We start from the raw sequence: 7742 nt of genomic DNA, 5'->3' as shown, positions 1-7742 counted from the left end.
CACATTTAGGAAAAAAAAAATCTGTAAGCAACACAGATATAGTTAGCTGCTCTTGAAATAAGTGCAAGGACCAAAAGAATGAAATGTAAGAGAACAAATTTTAGATTTTCAGAAATTCACCTTCAATGAGTTATCAAAGAAGACAGTAGGATTTGTTCCCATTTGGGCAGCTATTCTATAGCTTGTTTATCTAAAGGTTTTTTTTTTTAATGGAATTTGAAGTGTACCACTTCAGCAGTTTCAACATTAGGCTAGTTAAATGATTTCCAGTCATTATAAGACCCATAAATTTGATCAGGTTATGAATAGGGTTCAAATTGTATAAGGAATGAATGAATAGAAATGGAAATCAAATCCCTAATTCAAGGACACACAGTCATTCTTACATCAGGCCAGCACACAGGAATACATATTCCTGAACTGCCTCATTAGAAATAAGCAAAATAGTTTCTTGCTACCATAACTTAAAAAAAAACACACATATTTGCTTAAAAGCATATTGTCCCATGTGTGACATAATGGTATCATTTATATAAAACTGGAGTAAGACAAAAATACTAGGAGCAGAGATCTCTGTCTGCTAAAATCACATGGATAGTATGAATGCTTTGGGAATGCATTAAAAAAGTTAAGAGAGTGTATTCTCAGTTCAAATTGGTTCCAATTAGATACAATCTTCTTGGACAGTAGCCAGTGAAGATCAGTCATATCTACAATCTTAATTTCTTTATTAACAATAATATTGGTCCTACTTAAATTATTTTATGGTATTTTAATGCCAAAATGTGTTGAGAACTGGGTTCATTGTCACTTATGATTGCAGTTAAAATAATAAAATTTAAAAATTCAAATAATTCTGGCTGTTAAGCATGATAATTCTTTATATAATTTCCTTTTGACACATCAGGATTAGCAAATTAGGGGGCAGAGGAAGCTAAAGAAATCACTATTAGCATTTGGAATTAAAAATTTAAAAATCCTTTACATAATCAAGAAAACAGCAAATTGTAAATCTGTTTGATATTAAATTTGTGATATAGCAATTTTAATAAAGCATGTACTTGTTTTCCTGATAAAACAGTGATAGTTGTAAGTGCCATTGCGAAAAATGTAGTTGACATGTCTATATATTCTGTCCTCTTTACTCTGGGGATTGAATAATTAACCACTCCCTGGTTCAATTACTTTTTTTTTTAAAGCTTAAGGACATTTTTGTTCACATATTTCTCTTCTCTTCTGCTTTATAGATTTTATATTAAAGAAACAATTAAAGGTATAGATGAACTAGCTTGGAGCTCCCAGTTAGAAAAATCTCTAAAATTTAAGCAGGGGTATCCAAGGAAGACTGGAACCTCAGGTGTAAGGGTTTGCTTAGTCCTTTTCAGTACTGCTCATCCACCTTTGGTGTCCACCTGTCACCCAACTTTCAAGAAGCTGTAGCTTCCCCAGTAAAATCATCTTGATAGACAAGCTGAACCAAGTTGATAGTAACCTCAAACCATTGGTGTATTAGGGACATGTAATCCCTTACCATGTGGAAGTCCCTATATGGATGAGAATAATTTGTTCCAATGGCCATGAAAATGTCTGAAACAAGTCCTATAGAGCACTGAGAACTTGGTCAGACATTGAAGATACAAAGGTCATTCACTGTATCCCAGGCTTTTGCCAGTTATCCTGACTTTTGTCTTACCACTGCAATTCCATAACTCTAGAAGACAAAGTAAGGCTGACAACTTTGCACAATTCCAAACTTAAATCCAATTCACACACAAGTCAAGACATGACCCTATGATGCCATTGGTCCTCTTTAAAAATGGACCAACAACAGAAACAACAACAACATTTTGAATTTATGTTTTATTTTTAGCTAAATTCTGATTTCTTTATGGATTAGGTAAAATTATATGTATCTGGAAATATTAGGGTAAAATAGATTCCTCTCCTCTTGCCTGTCTACTAAAAACAAAAATACACATACACATACATAAATACCTACACAAATATTTATATTTGACTGTCTCTTGTTCAATTAGCCATCTTGACCACAAAAATAATTTGCTTTAATTGTTAAGAAATTATTCCTTATACCAAGGATAAATTTACCTCTTTGCAACTTCTACCAGTTTATCTTAGTTCTGTCCACTGAAGCCAAATAAAGAAAGTCTAATTTCTTACTCTATATTATAATGCTTTAAATAGTTAAGGACAGTTGTTACTTTTTCTGTAAGTTGTCTCTTCAGGTAAAATACCCCCATTGCTTCAACCAGTCCTTATCAGGCATGAACTAGAAGGCTCTTCACCATTCCGATTACCCTCCATTACATATTTTCCATCTTATTATTATACTTCCCAGAATGTAGGATACATAATTTGATACAGTAATCTTTCTGTCTAATCAAGGTACAGTATATCAGAACTATGGGCAATGAGCTGGCACAGTGGATAGAGTACCAAGCCTGAAGTCAGGAAGACTCTTTTTGAGTTCAAATCTGGCCTCAGGAACTTGCTATCTGTGTGATCCTGGGTAAGGTTAAATCACTCAGTTTCCTTATCTGCAAAATGAGCTGCAGAAGAAAATGACCATTGACTCCAGTATCTTTGCCAAGAAAAAAAAAGTTTGTCTGATTCTAGACTTCATTCTTCTTTTTAATGCAGCTTATCATTGTATTATCTGTTAAATTACATTGAGTTTGCAGTCCATTAAAAACCTTAAGACATATACCTTTTTTACTTGTTATAATTTATTCTTTGAATCCAAGTCTAGATTTTGTATATATTTCTATTTAAACATCGAGGCATTTTAAAATCTTAGCTCATTTAGCCAGGATTTTGACTCCCAGTTTTATGTCACCTAAAAATTAGATAATCATACTGCCATCAATGTCTGCCAAATCAATAATAAAAAAAAAATGGGATACAGTATAGCATCATGTGCAGATTCCTAGAAAGTTGCACTAGGGAGCTTCTACAAAGTTCACATCAGACTATATGACTACTTTTATATTCCATGTAGTAAATCAGGTTTGAAATCATGTAATGGTACAATGATTCAGCCATGTCCCCATCAGGCTAGCATGAGAGACTTTTTCATTTAAGAAATTTAAACAGTTGCTCCCACATTCCCTTTGATCAACAAGTTTGATTACAGTGTCTCAAAAGGATGTCAAGTTATTCTGATACAACCAGTTCTTGCTGGAGCTATGCTAGCTTTTTGAGTTTACTAGACATTCACTAAATATCTCTTTAATGATGTGTTCAAGATTTTCGGTTGTTGCCAAGCTTCCTGGCTTATAGTTTACAAATTGTATTTTTTCCCATTTCTTTTGGGATTGTGTTAAATGGAATAAGAACATTCTGGGTTTTTTAACTCTCCTTTCTGAAGGATTTAACATATGTTTGATATTGGCATTTTGAAGAAATATGTAATTTTTAGGAAACAAAACTTTATTTTCCATCCTTTTCCCCACTTCCTCTTACCAAAGTCCATTACGCATTTCATTCTAAGGTTATAGGAATTTAGAATTAGAAGGGACGTTAGACGTAATCTAGTACAATATTGAAATTGTATATAGTAAAACAATGAAAACAAAGTAGAAGCTCTAGAGGTTGTGACTTATCCGTAGTTCCATAGTTGGGGCAAAGGAGGGGCTAGAATTCAGGTATTCTGTCTTACACGTTTAGTACTTTGTACTAAAAATGTATTTCTAAAATATTTATGTAATTGACCAGAATTTTTTTTTTTGGGTTATATAAGTAGACATGAATTTTAATTAATTCAGCAGCAGTTGATAATAAGATTATTAGCATGTACAAAATGTGCAGTTAATAGAAGCAGAACTAGAGACAATTAATGGAATTAGGTGTTTTTTCTACTGAGGAACAGTATCCCAAATACTAATTGTTTATACCCGTAAAATCACTGCAAATATCACTAATAACATCATTAAATCAATGTAACATCACTTTATAAGCACTAAATAGGCTTACTGATTTGGGATCAGATTGGCACAGTGATGAGTTTATTAAAATTGTCCATGACTTTCTATACACAGGGGCAACGTGGTGTTTTTGCAATCAACATTTATTTTTATGTGGTTTTAAATGACATAAAACACAATTATTCTACCAGCATGTATAGTGTTTCTGCTGATGCCACAGCACCTTATGAATCCTCATCAAAGTTGTAATTTTTTCTGAACATATTGCTATTACCTTGTACCAAGCAAGAGAAGCTTTGTTTTGTTTTTGATACGTTGCCTGTCCTAATACTATTCCTGGGTGCAATATTATTACCTTAAATAAATCAGTGGAGCAGGATGAAACATCTTTTAGCAACTTGGTGAGAGTCTTGAAAAAAAAATTAAATGATTTTATAGTGCAATTACTAACTACTCTTTTATCTGGATTAAAAGGTGGTGAGAGCATATACTATATGAGGAAAGTGAATTTCTTTCATGTGTTTGGTGTTTATAATACCTTAGCAATGTACACTAAGAAAGTCTGGGGATGCTGAGGATATTAGAAAAGAGTTCTTATGGTCTTGCTCCTACTTTTCCCTCCTTTCCCCCCTTCTTCCTTTCCTTTTCTTGCTTCTACTTTTTCTCCCTTTGCCTTTCCTTCTTCTTTCTCCCTGTTTCTATTTTCCTCATTTTTGTTTTCTTTTTCTTTTCTTTTCCTCCTCTTTATCCTTCTATCACTCTATCCTCTTCTTCCTTCTCTCCATCTCTTCCTTATTTAATTTCATGTTTGATTTATCTTTCTTTAGATTCCTCTTCTTTCTTTTTCCTGGTTCTCCTTTTTCATTTTCCTCTTCTTTCCTCTCTTGCTCTTCATATTTCTCTTCTCTCCTCTTCCTTCTGCCCTTCTCTTTCCTATTTAAGGCATGTTTGGAGTTCCATGTCAGACATTAGTGGAAAGAAACTGATGGAAACCCTTCCATCACTGCTGAGAGGATCAGGGAATTGAAGTCCTTTTGACCAAAAGATGGCCCCACTGGAAAGGAGGGACTGACTAGGCAGAAGCAAAATATCCATGGTCCAAGGTTTGATTTATGAGGAATGAGACTTCTATTTTCCTCTGGGTTGGTTGGGTTTATGATGTTGATAGATTTGGCATAAATGCCACCAGTGTACCAGTAAGAGCTCTGATTTTGGTGCTGTTAGATCTGGGTTAGAGTTCTGGCACTCTTATTTGCTAAGAGTTAAATGTCTTAGGCAAGACATTTAACCTCTTTAAATTACCAGCTTCCATATCTGTACTTCAGAAAAATCTGTGATTTTATCTTTGTGTAACTGCTTTCATTAACAAAAATAGAGTTCAAAGCTCATTAATGACAATATATAGGGTCTTCATGAATTGCTAGTGACTTATAAAGTTATTAGCTGGTGATGCATGTTGTGGTGATGAGGCTGCAAACACAAGTTGACTGGTTTGCAGGCCACAAACCAAAAATTGTTCCTAGGTCAAAACTCAAAGCTTTTCCAGATTGATAAGGTGTGCCAGAGCTTGTGCTATTGGCATGGCCCTCAAGAACTCAGAGCAACCTCGTCACCATAAGGAAGCATCTGTTAAACAGAGATGAAAATCCTTGTATTCTTGACTTCATGGGGTTATTGTGAGGGAACCACCTTATAAAATTTAAGGTACTCAAGAAATGTGTTTATTATTATTATTACTATTATTATTATTATCTGCTGCCCTTTTGAACTCTTGACCTCTAGACAACAAATTCAAATAGGAGGAACAAGTTTGTGGATATTAGGCTGTATAAAGTATATGTGGGGGCAGCTAGGTGGCTCAGTGGATACAGCATCGGCTGAACCTGAGTTCAAATCCGACCTCAGACCAAACACTTGACACTTAATTAGCTATGTGACCCTGGGCAAGTCACTTAACCCCAACTGCCAAAAAAAATACCAAAAAACAAAAAAAAAAGTGTATGTGATTAGTCTTCAAAATGCCCTATGAACTGGTGGGGGGCAATAATAGAATTACTAGACAGTGGAACTGCATTGTAGCCTGGACTTGTCCATCTCTTTGCTGGGCTTAAGAAAGCCATTTAAACCCAGAAATCACTTTCCTTATTCGTAAAGTAATGGAATCATATGAGATGATTATTTACTATTCTTTTCAGCATTATCATTGTGTGTACATATACATAGGCATTTTTTTCTACTAGTGAATATTAATTTAAAATGTGATAAGTATTGGAAGTTTTCATTAGAAGCCTGTTTCATGTTTCTGCCATATCTTAAATTACTTTTAGTCAGCATTAACTTATTTTGGGTACCAAACCCTCTTTTTTCACTTCCTAGAATATATCCCTCTGCCTCTTCTAGTCCATCTACCTCTGGCAACAATTCTGATAACAAAATGTTAAGACGGAATTTATCCACTCAAATAATAAAAGTGTTTTATTTTGTAGTCTCTTTGATAGTAATTTCCCTCCCACTCACTGCTATTGCCTGTCAGAATATAGGAGAAACTTCTTGGAAAATTGAGAAAAGTCATTTGGAAGAATTTTCCCAATTTACCTTTTCTAAGCACTGTCCTCCAGAGACTGTGGCTGGTGCCTCATCAATCACACAGCTGGGATATCTGAACACTAACTTCTTTTTCACTGAGCTTGCACATATTGGTTCTCTAGTAAGGAGTAAGTTGTCAAGTACTAAAACTTGATTTCTGATAGAATTTAGAGATAGTAATTAACCTCTCCAAACCCCCTATCTCAATACAATGATGTTGTGTAATACTCGGTTTTATTAGGGAATGAGAAATATGGATAAGAAAATTGTCTAGATAACCAAAGTTTAACTTACTAATCACCAAAGTCTACATATAACCTAAATGACCATCATTTTAAAATACAGTACACATTTTCTAACTGAATTTACAAAGTATATACAAGCGTAGCCTCATTCTTCTTAAGAAAAAAAAAAAACAAACCAACAAACAACTTTGTGCCTACACCACTGTTTGAAGATCCTCATTAAAAGTAACAGAAGAAACATGGAGACAAAAAGTAATTGACTTGGGAGTCAGGACCCTGAGTTCTATTTATGCGTTTATTAAGTGTGTGATCCTGTCAAGGCCTAGGTCTTACCTGACTCTTCTCATCTGAAGAATAACAGGATTGTACTAAGTTGATCTCTAAGCTGAAATTACTCATGTCTTCACTTTTATCATCCTATCAATTTATTGTGCTGTGATATAGCACATCATTCAAGGGCTATTGCAATGATTAAAGGTTTATTTTGCCCTGGCACTGATTTCTGCCAAACTATTTTGCTGTTACAATGATTAATTCTACTATTTCTCCCTTAGGGTTACCCATGAGACATATTTGAGGCATATAAGACTGTTGACCTCTACATTAGTTAGGCCTAGACTGATGTTTTTTTTTAATTTTTAGTCAGAATTTATTCTGTCTCCTCCCTTTTAGATTTTTGTTTCCTTTCTCCAAATACATGGTTAATTTATTCAAGGAAGGATTATTTATTGTTTTCTATACCCCACAGCTCTGGTCAGGTGTACATACAACAGGTACTTAATGAGCTCTTACTCCTTTGTTGTCAACTAAACTGTTTCAATTACCTTCTAATTGGGCTACCTGCATCCATTTCCTCCCATTTCTTATTCATCCTTCACACATCAACCACAGTGACTTTCCTAAAACAGAGGTCCACCAATCACTCCCCTAATCAAGAAGTTTCATTGGCTTTCCTTTGCCTTTAGGTTAA

Source organism: Phascolarctos cinereus, unplaced genomic scaffold, assembly GCF_003287225.1.
Source record: "Phascolarctos cinereus isolate Bilbo 61053 unplaced genomic scaffold, phaCin_HiC Scaffold_726;HRSCAF=1367, whole genome shotgun sequence".
Taxonomy (NCBI): domain Eukaryota; kingdom Metazoa; phylum Chordata; class Mammalia; order Diprotodontia; family Phascolarctidae; genus Phascolarctos; species Phascolarctos cinereus.
The sequence above is the reverse complement of the archived record's forward strand: the minus strand, read 5'-3'. Positions refer to the sequence as shown.